This window comes from Lepidochelys olivacea, assembly GCF_965140295.1.
Source record: "Lepidochelys olivacea isolate rLepOli2 genome assembly, chromosome: 4".
Classification (NCBI taxonomy): Eukaryota; Metazoa; Chordata; order Testudines; family Cheloniidae; genus Lepidochelys; species Lepidochelys olivacea.
Window position 1 is genome coordinate 68,092,654 of NC_140414.1, and position 18,670 is coordinate 68,111,323.

The following is an 18,670-nucleotide window of genomic DNA, read 5'->3' on the forward strand; positions in this document are numbered from 1 at the left end:
GAAGCTATCACCATTTGCTATTTCATACCTTTCTCTCCCTTTTATGTCAGATCTTGTTTTCTCTACTGGTCACAGCTGTGGGTGTCTATCTCCATGATAGGCAGGTCTGGCAGCTGTGTGGGGTTGTGAGGGAGCTGCTTGCCTGTAAGTAGGAAAGACTCTTTCCTTCTGTCTTTGCACAGTATGGAGTTTGTAAAGTCCATTACTCAGCCAAGTAGACATACACATCTTTTGTCTGTTCACAGGAAATGCTGCTTCTGGGCAATAGGGAGGGAGTGCAACTGAAGTATAGCCTCTTCACTTAGCAGAGGACAGAGCTGTACTCCTCAGAGCTTCAGCTCAGTGCTGGTATGTTTCATCATGGTGGACTGCCAATAAGTTCTCAGTTGAGGGCTGGAATAATTCTGGGGCCAGATATCAGTCTGGCTTTGAAGTGCCAGAATTTCACAAGGAAAATGAATTGATATGAATCATGCTCATCCAGATCTTAGCCTTTCTAAAAATCAGCCTCCTAAAAGCGAACTGTTAATGTCTCTGGAATATATCTTTCTTGGAATGAGGCATTATAAACATCTAGGAGGATATTAGTTACCCTTTCTGCCATATGTTTGTACAATTTTGGTCCTTATCTGTCCCAGAAGTTTTTCAGAGTAACTTTACTCATGATTTGAATGATTTTAGAAGCTTAGAGGAATCTTGTATTCTAACTTATTCTAGAATGCAAGATAATTAATCTTATATTTTAAAAAATGTGTAATATGTCTTAAATAGTTTTTGTGTTAACCTTTAAAGCATTATTTTCCTGCTTTGTCTGTTTCCTTTTGTATTCCTGATATGGTTAATCCAAATGGTTCAGTTTGTTTACAAGATCCAGCATCTGAGATACTTACAGTGGTCACACATTTTGCATTAATGGCAGTTTGAGGGTGACATTACATGTAAAACCTGAATGATTTGCAATTCATAATATCTTATAACTCTTTCTATAAAGGTGATTTTGTTCCTACAAATTCTGGCTTTCATTTCCTCTTCAAATGAGTTTGCTATAATTTGGCCAATGAGTAATTTATTTATTTTTTAATTTAGAAGCTGAAAAGAGAGGCTGAAAGGCCTCCTAAAAGGGCTTTATCAGTCTTCCAAAAGAGCAGCCTTCCTTGCTTCATATTAATAGAAAGAAATAGGTCACACTGAGTATTAAATATTTAGCAGATATTATATTGAAAAGATAAATATTAAGATGACAAATTGTATTTGATCATTTCCTTTCCAGTTGTCCAGTGGGTAAAAAGTAGTTATGAGACCAGCTAATTTGAATTATGATATCACATAGTTTTAATGTATTAATAAGCTAGATCATCTTCTGTGTTTAATTTAAATAGAGAGTCAAGACACAGAATTTGTACCCAGATCGAGATGTTAATCCCTTCTCCCCTGAAATGTCAGGGCCATTCAGATCAAGAACTGTGCGAGTTTCAAAAATCAGATCTCAGTCCTAGTTTGAATTCTGACTGAATCCCACAGAAAAAAAAAATCTTTCAGGGGTTGGAGGAGGGAATGGAGTTGGAGTTTCAGTTGGGCCTCACTCCCACCACAAATATTCAGTATTGCCAGCCCCGAGCAATCAAAAAAAGTCTAAGTCCCCACAAAATCATGAAATTGTCTTAAAAATGTTTTTTAAAATGGGGTCTTTATTTGTCTTGTGGGTTTTGAGTCTTTTAGGTAGAAGGTTTTTAACCTTTTCTTTGCAACCATGAGTACTAGAAACATGATGTCTGGGTTTTTTTTTGTTTTTAATGAAAGCTGAGATTCTCATGTTCTCGCAGGATTCCAGCAACGGGGGGTTTAAGCAAAACACCAAATAACCTGAAATGTGATAAAATTAAGAGAGTTGGCAATATGGTTTATATAAAATTGTTGTGTGAAAATGCACACAACCTACCTTGAAATGTCTAGGGAATACTAAGTGTCTGAGGAAAAGTCTAGGTACATATAGTATGTTTTAAATTTAACAATAAAACTGCTTGTAATTTTACTGTGTAAGTAGAGTTTCAAAGTCATTCTGCTGAAGGGCATGGAAAACAGCAGACTTGATTAAAGTACAGGTGCGGCACTGGCTTGGTGGTTATTATGCTTTCAAGACCTAGTGTATTTGTTCCATTAACTGAAAGCTTAATGTGTTCCTAATCTTTATTCACACATGTGGTAAAAGAATTTTCTCTGTTGCTAAAGAATGGAGTAGCCTCAGCTAAAACAGAAAGCTTCTTGGGTCATAAAAATAAGCTAAAAATGAAAACACCAGACTTTATTATAAACTGTATTGTCATATTCATTAATCACAAGCAACTGGGCTGTAAACCTACTGTACACTAGAAAACTGGCTCAGAAGAAAGGCTCTCTTTTTGGGGCCTTTTCAGAAAAGGAACATTCCTGACTAACACATCTGTAACTGATTCTGATTAATTCTCTAGACAGCTTTTGTCAGAGAACCTTCTGCCTCACCGTTTTTGCTCCATTATATTTATAACATTATCTGAAATATGTAATTCTGCACTTATTTCCTGAGATGAACCTATCAATTTCAAAAAGTAGTACGAGTGATTACTCGACATAGACAGAAATTGCTAAGACTATTCAAATTTTAAAGTGAATTTAGTTCCTCATACTGACAGTTTTGGAGCACTAAATCCTCCATTTGTCTACATGCCAGTGACAGCATGGACTGTAGAAATGCTGATATTTATCCCACTAACATGCCACAAAATGTGACTTAGGGTGACTATAATAGCAATCTTTTAGTTTCTCCAAGCATAAAGGCTGCTCAAGTCTAGTACTATGAATCACAGAATATCAGGGTTGGAAGGGACCTCAGGAGGTCATCTAGTCCAACCCCAGGTCACCTAGCCAATGCTAGAATTCACAGTAGGCCCATAGCCCCATCCTTACTTCCAAGCCAACAAGAAGAACTAATTCAGGTCATGAGAGTGACATTCAAGGTGGTGAATAGGCCAGGCCTACTCTATGCTCCTTGAGGCTTTTTACAGTACAATAAGTTCAGAAGCAGTCCATGGGGATGGTTTGTCTCTGAACCTACACCTAGCATGGCATTCATTGTACAGAGAGACTTCACCTAGATAGAAGTGATTGGTCTGGCTGTTGAACTCTGTGCAGTTTGGGGATATTTGTGTCTGGATTTTAGTTCAACTGAAGACTAGCCACCAAATTCAGATCAATATTTAGTTTCTGGACACTTCCCTCATCCACCCATCATGTGATGTAGTATGTGGTGTTCTTATGGGAAGGGGAGGTTTAAAATCTGAAATTATAAATAGAGGAGAGCTTGGTAGACATTTGTTCACAGCTCAAAACCCCGGGGAGTACATATGGTGTTTCTCGTCAGGAGTGAAGGGCATTCTTAGAGCTATATAGGAACACTTGTATAGTTTGCCTCCACTCCTCAAGAGGCACCATTGTCTACTGGATTGGGTATAGAGCTGGGAATCAGATGATCTGGGATCTATGCCTGTCATAGAAATGACTCATTGTGTTTTTTCTGATTATTTACTTTCTCTGTACCTCAGTTTCTCTTTCTGTATTAATTTTATTCCTGGCTCAAGATAGTCTCTTACTTTTGTGAGCACTAATACTTCTAGAAATTTAAACTTAAAGCCAGTCTTATAAACTTATATATCGTTTTCAAATCAGCAAAAGCACACTTCTGATAAGTGATGCATATTGCCAGCTGTATTATCCTTTTGTGGTGCTTTTAACAGATTTTTTTCGGGGGGAGCACAATCCATTATTCCCAATGAAAAGATTATGTGCTGGGTTTACAATTAAAATTGTTTACATCACTGTTGCAGTTATTCAATTCAGCATTCAAATTCCCTTTATCTTCTAGATTAAATTCAGGTCATTAAAATGGCAACAGTTAGTACTGCTATAATTATGATTCTTAGAATTTCCATCATTATCCAAAAAGAAAAGGAGTACCTCTGGCACCTTAGAGACTAACCAATTTATTTGAGCATAAGCTTTCGTGAGCTACAGCTCACTTCATTGGATGCATTCAGTGGAAAATACAGTGAGGAGATTTATATACACACAGAACATGAAAAAATAGGGGTTTATCATGCACACTGTAAGGAGAGTGATCACTTAAGATGAGCTATTACCAGCAGGAGAGTGGGGGAGGGGGGAGAAAACCCTTTGTAGTGATAATCAAGGTGGGCCATTTCCAGCAGTTAATAATAGCTCATCTTAAGTGATCACTCTCCTTACAGCATGCATGATAAACACCCATTTTTCATGTTCTGTGTGAAACCCATCATTATCCACTATTTTCACCACATGAAAATTTTCTCCTGGTGAGAACTTTGTGTAGAGAGCCTTACTAAGGCAGCAAACTTGCAGGTTTGGGTTTTTTTTATAAAACGTGTGTTTAAGCGTGTGCTGCCACCTTTCTTGAGGGAAACTGCTTAGGTGCCTGACTACCAGAGAAAATTCATGGCTATGAATCCTAAGTGGAGATACGCACTTCTGTCAAACCAGGGCTTAGACCATATCATTCACCTCAGCATTTCTTATGGGCTAACTCAGGCAGCTCCTGCTAAGCATACTGAGTTTTGTGGAACCCATTCTGAAGTGCCTTTTTCTCCCCATGCATTGCAGAGAGAGCCTATGTGCCTAACCTGGGGCTCCGAATTCTACTGGGTGACAAAGCACCTAAGAGTTAGGCACCACAATGCTGAGCATTGCAATGCCTAAATCCCTTTGTGGTTGAGGCCATAGTTTTCATCTTTAATTATATCTAAACCAATAGTATCCATCTATCCATTCTGGTGCAATACAAAGACTTATAATAATCTGATAGTAACATGGAAATTAATCATGCCTACTGAGCTAGAATCCTGACATTTGGTACATTCATTCATTATAGACAGTGAGTATACTGAAAAATATTTCCTTACTGAATTTAGACTGCTGACCTAAGAGAGAATACCCATTCTTCTCTGATTTCAACTGTTCAAGTGCTCTTTTGATCTACAATCTCACATTTTGATACTTATACATTGAGGACTGCTGACTACAGGGAAAAATGTAACTTTTCTCAGGCCATCTAAAATTAATAAAAATTATATTAATTTCATAACAAGGTCTGTGTAAAGGGAATGTTCAGACTGTAAAATGAGGCACTCAGAAATCAGAAAAGAAAAATAAGGTTGCCAATTCAACCTTGTATAACTATAACAGAATCGCCTTGTGTGTATGATAGCTTTTTAATTACATGATTACATACTCAGTATTGCCAACTTTGAGTTAAAAAATCATGAAATTTTGCATAATCATCATGAGTTTCTAAAATATAAAAAGTAGTTAATTTTGGTCTAATGCCTGACTTTAATGTTTAGGGAGAAGTACCCTCCCCAAATCTGTATGTGACTGTTAATAGCGAATAGACAAAGTTCACTCTTCAGTGCATACGCAGATACAAGCTTCTTCCTCAGCTGCTTGGAGTGGGACTCGCTTCATGTCCTCTCTCAACTTCAGAGGTAAGGAAGCTGCTATTCCATCCCATTCCTCTCCTGCCATGTTCTCTATTCACCTAGCTCGTCCCTCTAAGTCTCCTGTCAGCTTCTCTCCTTTCCTGCCCTGCACGTTTTCCCTTCCTTCTTCTCAAGTCTTTTCCGTACTGTCAAACTGCCAGTTGCTGAGAATGGGTGCAGCCAAACTGGTGCACACTGCAACTTCTCTGTAAGCACAGAAAAGGACAAACTGTACCCAAAAATAAGGTTAAAAACTTCCTATGTAAACAAGAATTATTTTCCTGCACTACACAATCTCCCTGCTTGGCCCACAATATTCCTCTGTCCCCTTTTTGCCCTCCAGTCTCTGTCTCATCACATTCTTTTCCCCATTCTCCCCACATTCAGTTTCCCTGCCTCACCCAATGTTCCTCTGTCCATATTTTCTCTCTCTCTCTGCTGCATCTAGGATTTCCTTGCCCTCCCTGCATTTTTTTGTCTCCATAGTCTCATCTCCTGGCCCTTCTATAATCACATGAGGTGACCAAAGGGCCACACTCTTTCCTGAGGGCAGACTGCTTCAGATCTATTGGAAACAGTGAGAGATGGCCACTGCAAGTGTTAGACAGCACAGTCTGAACTGGGTCAGCTTATTTTTTGTCAGCAGTGCTTTATCTGTTATAATTTGCTGTGTGCCTATTTCCATGACAACTAAGGGAAGAAATAAAATCCTAACCAAAATTCAGTGGAAGCAAATGTCAGAACATACAAGACAAAACAACCTGTTTCACTTCATGCTGTGCTGATAAATGTGAGTTTGGAAAAGAGCTCGGGATCACAGAATTTTTTTCCAGCACTTCTAGGACTCCCTTTCATACAGTTCATTCTCTTATGAATATCCTCTCATCTCATGAGAGACAAAGTGGGTGAGGTAATATCTTTTTTTATTGGACCAACTTCTGTTGGTGAGAGAGACCAACATTCAAGTTACCCAGAGCGCTTCTTCAGGTCATAGTAACCGTAACCAGTAAACAAATGTTTTACAGAGTATTCATTTTCCACATAAATCTCAATTACCCTTATTTAAATTATCTACATTATTTTTATTTGGGGTACAATTAGCCTTCTAATTCCCTCCCCATGTTTATTTCTAAAAGGCTTTGTCTCTCAGCTGTAAGGATGAGAAATATAGTACAATCTTCTGTATACAGATATATATTACATAAAGAAAATGATAAAGCATTATGCACGTTTGCCTAGGACATGGGTAGTCAATTATTTTTTGTCAAAGTCCAAATTTCTTGGTCAAGTATAATCAAGGTCCACACTCCAGAGAAAATAATAATAAAAAAATAATAATGACAATAAGTAAAGATTTCAGAGTCCGTACAAAAGCATCTGGTGGTCTGGATTTGGCCTGCAGTCTGCCTATTGACTATCCTTGGACCAATAGAATCCTACACAGCTCAAAAAATATTAGACTGGCCATAAAGGATGGAGGTAAGGTGACCAATATATTTATTAACTCATTCTTTGGAGAAAGAACTGAATGTCACATCTCCTGTTACCATAAATAAACTAAGGTGAGAGATCCCACAACTCTATTTCTAGGCCCAATGGATACTTTCTGTTTTCCTGAATCACAAGCTATCAATGCAAACTTGTCCTTGTAACATTTCATTTTGTATAGGTGCAGATAGAACATGGAAAATGAGAAATGCACTGGCACTAATCTTCCTTTACAATGTGCACAGGACTTGAGTCACAAACACTGCCTATTCCCACTTCTGGCTCAAAGCCACACGAAAATTGCCAACTATTCTGTGCAACAGGATAGGAAATTATTCTGGTAGGAACTAGACAGGCTCTGATGTATAGTACATCCACACAACACTTTTAGTTCTTGTTATGTCTACAACAGCAAATTTTCTTAACAGCCCATTGAAAGGGAAGAAGGGAGTGCCTGCCCCGGTGCTATTCAGTCCTGTCATTTGCGTTCTCTGCATTCAACTTTGGCAGCATGCCATGTTTCAGATTTTTTTAATGAAATGTTTTCCAGTTATAAAGAGAGAAATAGCAGCTAAGGAAGTAACAGCAACATCCTACATCTCACATTAAATTTTGGTTAATCAATACCTAGTGTTATTCTCTTTGGTGATTTTTTTTTCTTTTTTTAATCATCATGTTTTAATTTGGGATTTATTTTGGTTCCTGATGCTTCCAATTAGTAACCTGAAAGAATGCGATGCAGACAGTGTACTCAGAGAGACACAATTACAGGGTGAAGCTTTTATTACCATTTGTTGCTGTAGTGAAATTATATTCTTGCCCTGAAATGTTCAGAAAATAAACATAGTGTGGGGATATGTTTGTGTATGTATTTTGCTTGAGAGTCAACAAATTGTAACCTAAGTAGAGGCCAATTTGTAGCTCATGTTTACATGGGATTAAAGGCCACATTAGCCAGAAGCACAAAACTGGCGGTGGGGGGGGAAGCAAGGAGTATTGCAGGGGGAAAGGTTTGTGGAATGCTCCAGATGAATCGAACAATAGCAATCCAGGTGTTAGGGAAATCCAGACAAGATCAGAAGGCTATAAGGTTCTGATGATGATGTTGATGATGGAATGTCAGACTCATTCAATTAGAAAGAAAGAAGATAAATGGATGAAGATTGTAAGTCTCATACATATTTTTCTCTTGGTTTCCAGTCTCCTCACATTACAAGGCCAAACCTCCAGTCTGCCATTATGTGAAACTGACACAAGATATAGATTCACTATTTCCTCTTTATGTGCAAAATACTTAGTTATTCCTTGGCCACAGGAATGTATTGAATTCTAGGGGGGAGGAGGGAGAGGTAACAGTATTATTTAAAACCGAGTTGTTGTTATGGCAACTAAAAATATAGTTGCTATGGCAACTGGAATTTGAAAGCTCAGTAAAGATCTTTTTTAATCCTCTGGAAAAATTGATCAAAACAAATATTTTCATTTTCCTGTAGCTAATCATCTGTAATAGTCATGGTTATTGCTTTATGTAATGATTTTTAACTGTTCACTTATAAATTACTTAATCAAGAAGACACATGAGGACATGCTTTAGTGGACCATTAATTCATACCTCAGATATATTGCCAGGTTACAAGGTTAAAGGCTGAGGGACTACAACAATCTGATAAGGATTTAATGGCTACATAAACCATGGTTTTTTTAATGGATTTTGCTATTGTTGTGTTTAGAAATCACACATTTTATAAGCATAAATACATGTTAAGTATTCCAACATTTTACCTTTTCATTCAGCATCTGTTCCGCCAACTTCCACATTTGGCCTTATTTTTTGTCAGCTCTCCAGATTACATCAAGCCTCTTTTCTGGCATCCTTAGTCCATTAAGCTCTGTTCTTCCACTTTGGGTCTGGTCTTCCTTAAATCTGTTTTATTCTAGTTCTTTAATTTCTCTCCTATGGCAACATTTAATTGGCCTCTCTAGGCCATTTCTTTATTTTCCTTTGTCCTGAGCCATGTATATAAAGTCAAAGCAATGTAAGTTGAAGAAACTCTCTCTCAGTGCCAAAATGATGATGATAAATGGCTCCACACCTTAGTTTCCACAGTGTCTTTTTTTCCATTTCTTAAATAACAAAAGCTAATTAAAATAGTTAAATTTTTACTTTTTGTTCAGTATTTTGCTTCAACCTTAAGCTGGGGCACACTTGGTGGGGCCACATAGATTCGATTGTATTGTCATCAATAACCAGTGACAAAACACCTTTTCAGATCTGGCCTAGCTGTTGGCTGGGGCACTTGGCCTCTAGAAGGCCAGGGGCTAGTCAAGAAGATAATTCTGGTGGGTTCAAAAGTCATAGTAAGGCCAAATGAAGTCCTCTTCCACTCTGCTCCTTTGACTAACTGGATTACTCTGGAGGACTCAGTCTTTTTGGCATAAGGACTGGAGAGTATTCTAAGTACATTTATATGTAACAAGATGCCAGGCTTTGGGATCTGAGATTAATATGGTCAGATGACTAGAGACCTGAGATCATAAGCTCAGCAGGATCCGGATGGGTGTTTTGTATTTTTTTTATGACCAGGCTGGTAGCAACATGATTGGAAGAATTATCTGTCCTAGGCAGTTAGATAAATTACAGTTTTGATTTATTATGTTGAACAAGTCTTCAGCGTTTGGTAGGATTATTATTATTCTTTATGCCCTGAAAGCTATACATAAGACTGTGAATTTGGAGACTCATCTTCTTTTCCCAGCTCTTCACCAGATTGCCTGTATAATTTTAGGTAAACCATCTTCTCCTTGATTTACTTTCATCATCTCTAAATTGGGAATAATACATGTAGTGCCTCAGAGGGAGTTAAGGCTAAATCCCTTCATATTCATAAAGCACTAGAGTAAAAATCCTCTGCTAGGGACCACAAATGAAATGCAAACATTTGTTCTCTAATTTCAGTTTATTGGATACACTAGGATGGGATTTGCAAAACTGCTCAACGTTGGCCTAATGCTACTCCTATTGAAGTAAGTTTTTTTTTTTTTTTTTACTATTGACATCACTGGAAGCAGATCTAGTCAAATGTTGAACTCTTGAGAAATTCCCACCCTGCCCAGATAAGTGCTCTTAATGAAGACTATTTCATTACTAGAATGTTGTTCCATGATAAATTTGAGCATGATAAAAATGACCAATAGATACCAAAATACTGTAATACTTGTGATACTGTATCCACACACAATAAGTGGTGGTCTAGGGCTGCAGCAAAATGGAAAATACAAATGAAACTCTTTAATTAGCTTTTATTACTTTTCTAGAAATGAAAATGTTATAGGAATTTAAGCTATGTTGGAGCACTTAATATTTTGTCATTGCGTGGGAGTTTCTTCAGCTTGTACTGGCTTGACTTAATGTGCATTAAAGTGGTTGTACACATAATTATCTTTGACCATTATACGTATACTGTAGATTGCTTGCTTGGTGACTAAGCAATTGCATACTTGCTGCCTTCCACAAGAGTTCTCAGTATACTCTTTACCTTTCTTTACCTGCAGAATGGATTATATTGGATTAGAATTAGAGAGGTGATACAATGATTACAACTAGAACACTTGCTGAAAGATCAGGTGGTAATACTTTATATTTAAGCTAACATCCATAATTACAATGCACCAAATCCTGATGGCCTTGTTAAAAGCCGAGAAAGGATTTCAGGATTTGGCCTTTTGTTAGTAAGTAGTAATTAATGCATGAAAATTGCTGTGTATGACACATTTTTAATTGCATGTATTCCAAACTTTTAAGTGCTTTCTAACAGGTTGTTCTGATACCTGGTAAGTAAAATTAAAAAAGTGGGTACATGTTTATTATATATGTTATAGCTAGATCAGTGTGGAAGGACACTGAAGCTAAATTCCTTCAGATTTTGTGGAAGGGGCTCAGAATTGAATCATGTCCATAATCCATTCCTATGGTTTCATTTTGAGTTGGCTCCAAAAACAGAAGAGGCCTGCTTTTCAGTTCCAATTTAGAAATGGCCAAAGTCTCACACAAACAGTTATTTCTGAAAGATTTTGAATAGATGGATACAAACTTGGAAAGTATAAAAGGGTTGAAATCCCAGTCCTGTTGAAGTCAATGATCGTTATGTCACTAAATTAAATGGGGCCAGAATATCATCCAAGGCTACTTGCAAGCTTGAACTGTAAAAACATTCACAGCATTTTATTAGAAGTGCAAAGTATTATTGGTATTGGCATTAACATACATCTGATCCTTCAACTGGATCTTCTATAACAGAGCCTTATACTGTCATGGAATCCCACGGAAAACAACAGATCCCATGGGTTTTAGGATCGTACTATTATTGGTATTAGTAGTATTTTATTAGTCATATTAGTGGTATTTTTATTAGTCATATATTAACTTTATTCTCTGTTTTGCTAAAGTTTTAAATGAGTTGCAAACTTTCCATTTTCCTATTAGTAAATATGGAGATAAGCACCATTTTGGGGGTATACATAATAAATAAAGTCCCTGATGACAAAGCACATTGAAATGTGTTTAACATTGTCTTTTTGAAACAAATCTTACAAGCTTATTTCAATCAGAAGATTCAAGTCTCAAATACTACAGTATGCTTTTTAAAAATACACTTAAATACATTTTCTGTGCCACAATTTGCATAATAGTTTAGCATTTCTTATTGCATTAAACAGTACACTTTATCTAAGGGTTTAATGTTCCATGTTCCGATTGTTGCACACAAAATAAAATGTTGATTATCTGAAAAGAAGATGAAACGGCTTTGTCTATTTTGGGCACTGCTGTGGATGCCATGGTAACAGAATACGGTAAAGGAATCTATGACTATGCACAACTTAACCTTCTCCTATCTCTGCATTTTCCAGTTTTTTATTTATATAGTACATTTTTAAAAGAATAGCACACTGAAAATTTCCTGTATGGATCAGTGATCCAATCTGGTAAGTAGCATCTTCTGGGGACTTCAAAGTAGTTGCCCCTCCAATGTAAGGGACCAGGGCTTTGTAACTCCTCTGCTACTGTTGCATTTATGGCCAGATTGTATAAATAATATATGTCCTTGTGTTAGGGGCAGTGTAGAGCTGCAGAAGGAATTATCCCTTCCAGATCCCCATATGCAGAGATAATGCTTAAATACCCCTTGTCTTTTGGTGTAACTTTTGCCCTTGAGGTTCATGGCGAGAGTAGTTCTTGTGTTTTCCCATGTGTAGGGTCTGGCTCTTTTGTTGGTGTGTTAGAGAAGATGACTTTTTTTATGCTCATCTACCTAGAACCCAGAAAGAGGTATCTCTTGGATTTAGAGGGCCAGACCCTCAACTATTGTAAATCTGTAACTCAACTGGAATCCAGGGAGTTTTACAAATTTCCTCCACCTGCAGATCTTGTCCCAAAGATCTCTAAACATTATATTCACGAAAAACCCCAGGGTATATGAGAATCTCCATTTTTCCATTCCCATAAGATATATGACTTTATCATTGGGAGGGAAAACAGTTGCCTGTGAAGGGACAGAATCAGGGCCTGATTGAGGTTCTCAGTGGTAAATCCAAATATCTGGTTGTTTTCTTTATCAAAACTAATATTCCAAAACTTCTGAGATTTCCTCTTAGGAAGCAGTTTGTAAACCTGAGTCTGAAAAGGTTGCACTAATTGTTAACACAACATATTGGTTACAGCTGTAAAAATTGTATGATCTTTGTTCTACCTAGACACAGCTGGCTTATTTTTTGACTACAGCTGATCAAAATAGGTCAAGATTTTTTATGAAAAACTTCACACATTTCTAACTCATTTTTATTCCACGTGTTTTGAAAAGGAGTGATTTTTTTCATTTATTTGAATTTTTTGGTTTTTTTATTGAAAATGTAAACTGTGGAAAAATTGAGGGTTTGAGTATTTTCCTCTTCTTTCTTCCCTTTTCTCTCCCTTTTTTCTGTATTTGTCTTTCCCCCTTTCCTTTTTTTCCCCCCAGTGGCAAACAAAGGCAGGAGAAAGAGAAAAAATATTGAAAACTTTGAAAACATGGATGATTTAAAGGTAACTTTTAAAATAGTGTGTGGGTGGGAGGGGGCAATTTTCAGAACACTTTTTTATTACTAGCACCAATACTGATTTGGAGAACCTTAACATAGGTCTTGGGGATAATCAAAAATTCTGGCCCCCACTGAAATTAATCACAAAACTCCCATTGACTACAATGGGGGTGGGATTTAACTTAAGGTTGATATTTAGAGCCTAATTCTCTTTTCATGTGCACTATTGCAAACCCACTGACTTCAAGATTTCCAGCTAGTGTAGTGGAATTTGCTCCTTAAACTTATTGTAGATGTAACCTATAGAAGTAAAACAAATTTTGAACTCCTAGTCTAAGCCTATCTACGTAAGGCTAGCATATTAATTCATTGTGTTGCAATAAACCTAGCCCACCAATTATTTTTTTTTAAAAAAAGCCAAAGAATTATTTAGTTCCATAGCTATAGATTTTTAACATCTTAGAAATTTATTTTTCCTATGCCCTTCCTAAAAGACCCTGACCCCAAACTGCATATACTAAGCAATATAGTAACATTTGAATGTAAATGCATCCGGATTTTTATTACTTTAGGCAGATTATAATGGAGAATGTGTTCTTTGTATTCTGTGTCTAGCAGTGGTGAAGAGCAGTACATATAATACTGACCTGGGGAAGAATGTGAGCATCATGATTAGTGCTAAAATGAAAATCCCAAGTGGTTTTAATGTTGGTAATAGTATGAAAAACTTTCCAATAGATGCTGGTGCTTGGAATAAATGGCTTTATAAACAAATGTACAAATCATCTCTGGAAAAGGGTTGCTGGGACACTTCTTGGAAATAATTTCTGTGGAGCTTTTTTTTTTAATAACTTAAATGTTCCTAAGAACATTTTTTGTGTATGGGGGAATCTTGGAAATTTGTGGGAAAGTAGGTCAGGTACCACCACCCGTATAACGAGAAACTAGTAGGTTCCTCAGTTGCAGGAGAAAGGTATGATGTTATTGATACTTACTTTTAGAACCCAGACTGAGACTAAGGTTATGATTAGTTCCAAATGAATCAAATAATTATCATAATAGGAGAAAGTAATGATGGCACGTAAAACGGTGTGCAGCTATTTCCTATGAAACAAAAACCAAGACTAAAAATAAGTTTATACTATATTAAATTTCTGACTGTATCTTTCATTACACTCCATTGTTTAGATGTTGGTGGTGCAACACGTAGGCATGTTGAGTAGTATTTTCCTCAGTGTGCAGTTTATGCTAACGCTATCCTGTCCATTTAGTTAACTTTCCTTTTCGTGCTTTTGCAATTCTCTTTCCAAGTTTAACCTGCACTTCCCTTTTTTTAAATTCCATGCACTTTTTGTTTTATTTAGTTACTTGTTCCCTCTTTTTAAATCCTGTTTTTAATTCTCTCATCCTCTGTCTGTTTATATATGGTTTCTTTTATTTCATTCCCTTACCTCTAGCTTTCATTTTTTCATTTAATTTTGTTTTTGTCTCTTATTCCCTACCTTCCCCTGCTTCACTGAGAGAAAAGGGGATACGGGATAACCACTTATTTTTTACTGGAGAAGCAGACACAGATCACTGTTCAGGTATGTGTATGACATAGCATGTTGGGTAGTGTGCTCAGTGATTGACAATAAAAAGCCATCATTTATTAGATTCAGAAAATACTTTAGTTTTACTAAGATATGTTCTTGTATTGTAGTTTCACTAGACTTTGTTGTTCATTTATATTTGTTCTTGTATAAGAATTTCTGGAAGGAAAATTCAAGTCCTATTCAGTGCTAATGTTTTTCCTCTCCTACTTCCATTCAAATTATTGGTGCTGTCAACTTGAATGTCCTCATTTATGGAATTGGCACCTCCTGAAGGAGGTATTCTTAGAGACCACCTGATGTAGGATATCAAATTAATATCAGTATCAATAGTAATATTTTAATTATTATTGAATAGTGCCCAAATATAAGCTAGCCTCCACTCAGAAGAGAACAAAGACACAGTCCTTGCCCAACAAAGCTTAAACTCAAAATATTAGATATGGTCACTTCTCTGTATAGAGGCTATTAGCAGCCATAAACTATCATCAGCAGTAAGGCAAAAAGGGGACATCTTGTTCAACAACTTATTATTGCTGAAAAATAACCATAAACTTATGTTTTCATTATCTCTTAGCAATACCTCCTGTCAAGCTATGTCATTTGCGTTTGTCCCAATGTTACCTACATTCCTACACATTTGGTGTTCCTTTACTTATTATTTAAAATTATTTAGATCAGAAATAAAGAACCATGCCAGTGTTGTGGAGTTATTTGCGTTAGAGGAATGATTCCCATGATTGAGTTTCCTGGATGACTAATTTTTTTGTTTCCTTGACTCTGGATTTTTGTCACATTGGGTTTTACATTGGAAGGTAGACACTGGGACGTGATGGGGTGTATAGACCCCACATGGCAGAAAAGAGTTAGTGAAGAGAGCAATCACTCTCCAAATTGGAGCTAAATGGCACGTTAGCGACTACTGGGATAAAAAGCTACAACCCAGACAGAGCAGGGCAGCTGCTGGAGGGGCTGAGAGTCACTGTGGAAAAACTCCCCACCATCAGATGGAGGAAAGCCACCCAAACAGACCAATGCTCTAGGAGAAGGATCATGAGAAGAAGATGCCTGCAAAGGCCATAAGTGGGAAACAGTCCGGGGAAGTAGCAGGTGACCGAAGCAAACAGTCCTTGACTGCCTAACTGAGGATCCCTGGGCAGGGATTTAGAGAAGAGGGTGGGCTTGGATCCCTCTACAATCCTCCACAAGGAAAGGGGTGGAGTTGGGGCAGGGTCTGGGGCGGAGAGGGGGTCCAGAACCTTCAGGGAAATCACAAAATCGGCACCTCTGGTCAGTATCTGAAGATATGATAGAGTGCTCACCATTAAAAGTCAGCATTTGCCAAAGTTACCACACAGAAGTTTTACTTCTATTTTTGGAATGGGAAATTCAGTGGGAACTGTGAGACAAACAGCAGACCCTCGCCCAGTAACCGAGGATCCCTGGGCAGGGATTTAGAGGAGAGGGTGGGATTGGATCCCCCTACAATCCTCCACAAGGAAGGGTGGCAGAAACTGCTGAGACTTCAGACTTGTGGCAGTCCCCACACAACTTTTTGGACTTTATTTTTGTCCCTCATTCAACCTTCCTTGTTCCTCTCACACAAAGAAGAGAGGGAGATATCAGGGGCTAGTGACTGAAGGTCCATCACAGATCACTTAGGCCCTTGGGGACTAAGACTCCTACTACTCCAAGAGGGGAGGGACTCAACTGACCCTGCCAGAGGGTTGAAGTTGTAACAGTGGCTGAACACTGCAGGCTCTATTTCTAAACTGATACAAAGGGAAGCTGAGGCAAGGCTGCTGTCACTAACTCTGACCACAAGGGGGGGTATTAAAAGGTGAGAAGCCCAACAGCAGGAAGAATGAGCTGTTTCATAGCTGGGCAAAAATGAAGACACCCCCCCCCCCAAAAAATCTCAAAATTGTAGTGATTCTAAGTCAGTTTTTGCAAGCAGTGAGCTTTACATTTAGAGGTGAATTCTCATAAAACTCATTTCCATATTTTATACATTTTATACTCCTAATTCTTCTGCATCTTGCCCAAAAATGTCAGGGTTTTGAGTTATTCTCCATTAAGCACTGTTAGTTATTTATTGTATATATCTTAGAATAGCTTTTTCCCCCATTAGTTAAGGTAGCCAGGAAAGTTGCATCCCTTGGCCTGGATGAATATTTTCCTAAACCAGTCCTTTACTGTTCAAGTGGTGGGGCTGGGGAAAGGAAATCAGATATTGAAAAAGGTGATCAGAATCTCTTTGCAGGTCTTTCTTTGTTCCTGTATGTTTGTGTTGTGTGCCCATCTGTCCTTTTTAACTGACAGCCAAGAAATTTGTTTAAAGTATCAGAGATGTGACATGTTATGTCAAGCTGTGCCAGGACACTATATATGCATGATATATGAACTGGTGATATATATTGTTTCACTGACTCAATCCAAGTAATGTTCCAGTGTGATATGTCATCCAGCACATTTCACAAAAAGAAATGTTAACGTTACAGTTTAGATAAAATAGCTTGGGAAGAATGTAGAAAAACCTTATGCCCAATTACGTGTTCGTTGGTCACTTCCATAGGAATTATTTGGCATATTCATAAAAAACAATTAATAGTTTTATTTGTAATAAAACATAGGGATAAGGAGTTACTCAAAGTCTTGCCAGATTTTTAATTCAGAGTTTTTAATGAAGGTGCCAACCACTCTCTGTCATTTATTTAGGGGAATTACCAGCTCAAGCAAACAAAGGATGTACAACAGATAGAGCATGTGACAAAAATAATAATAATGGGGAACTGACTTGTTTGTCCATAGTGGAGAATGGGGATGTCCTCAAAACAGACTGCTTTTTTTAAAAAAAAAAAACACTGCCCCTCCTTTCCCCACCAAAAAAAGCCCTCAGTGTTTGTGGTACAATTAGCTGTGGGTACAAATACTAGCATTAGGTATTTAATTATTGATTGCACTCTCAAATTAGGTAGTTAGATGTCAAACTACTAGTATTTTCACCTTTAATAGTAGATGCAAAATTGCAGGTCAAATTGAGGTTCCTTAAAAACAAATAAACAAAAACCTAGGCATTAATGTGTAGGCTACAATAATTGTGCTTAGCTATTGAGCATTATGGGAGATCAGTGTTAATACAAAAAGGAATAAGGCTTATACATTTATCATTATAATACAAACATTACATGCCTCACAAGATTTCTGACCACTTGTAAACCAATTACAAGCACAGTTCTTGAGATTTTAGGATGCAGAAAATGAAGCTGGGATGATGTGAGCCTTATTTCGTGGGATACAGAATGAGATTTACAAACACCCCTCCACCCCCAAAACAAACCAGTGAAACAAGACATACTACCTCCAGAGCAGAGCAAAATTTTCCATAAAGTCCACTAAATATCTCATTTTTGCCAGTCTAATTACTAGGAGGCATCCAGATATAGGTAATCAATCAACCTCCACAGAAGAGCATTCCCAATCCAACTGAAACTAAAAGTGAGAAGGAAGAAGAATCGGAGAGACATGAATCAAGGCTCAGAAAGGGAAAAAGGAAGAGAGTTTCCAAGTCACAACCCTACTATCCTGTTCAATGAGGGCCCTACAATAAAATATGACCATTTCTTTATGGTGTTAAAATGGCTTGAAGCTTCCCACCACACTGGAAAAGCAAGATACTGTTTCCTCTGAGAGGGTGTTTGTTGTTATTATTATTTATTTTCCCCATTAACTACTGGATATAAAGTCAATTGAATTTAACAGAAAGACATCTGTTGGTTTCAAGGGGCTTGGAATCAGGCCCCAAGGGAGCAACTGCTATTGGACTTTCATTCTGACATTGGAGGACGATCCAGCTACTTCCAGTGTTCCAGTACAAAATTTGGTACAGGTAAGAGCTGTGTATATATCATGGAGATATCCTCATCAAGGGTGAGGAGGCAGAATTTCTCAGAAGGGATAATACTTCTGAGA

General features: G+C 37.5%; 1 long non-coding RNA gene across 1 annotated transcript in view; it reads left to right on the forward strand.

Moving 5' to 3' along the window:
• LOC311519295 overlaps positions 1–13,095 on the forward strand; it is a 271,844-nt gene extending 258,749 nt beyond the window's left edge. Inside the window, exons 3-5 of the long non-coding RNA XR_014711246.1 lie at positions 5,409–5,549; positions 9,988–10,055; positions 13,046–13,095. This is a non-coding gene — a long non-coding RNA (uncharacterized lncRNA). The remainder of the gene's footprint in view (positions 1–5,408; positions 5,550–9,987; positions 10,056–13,045) is intronic.
• The last annotated feature ends 5,575 nt before the right edge of the window (positions 13,096–18,670 follow it).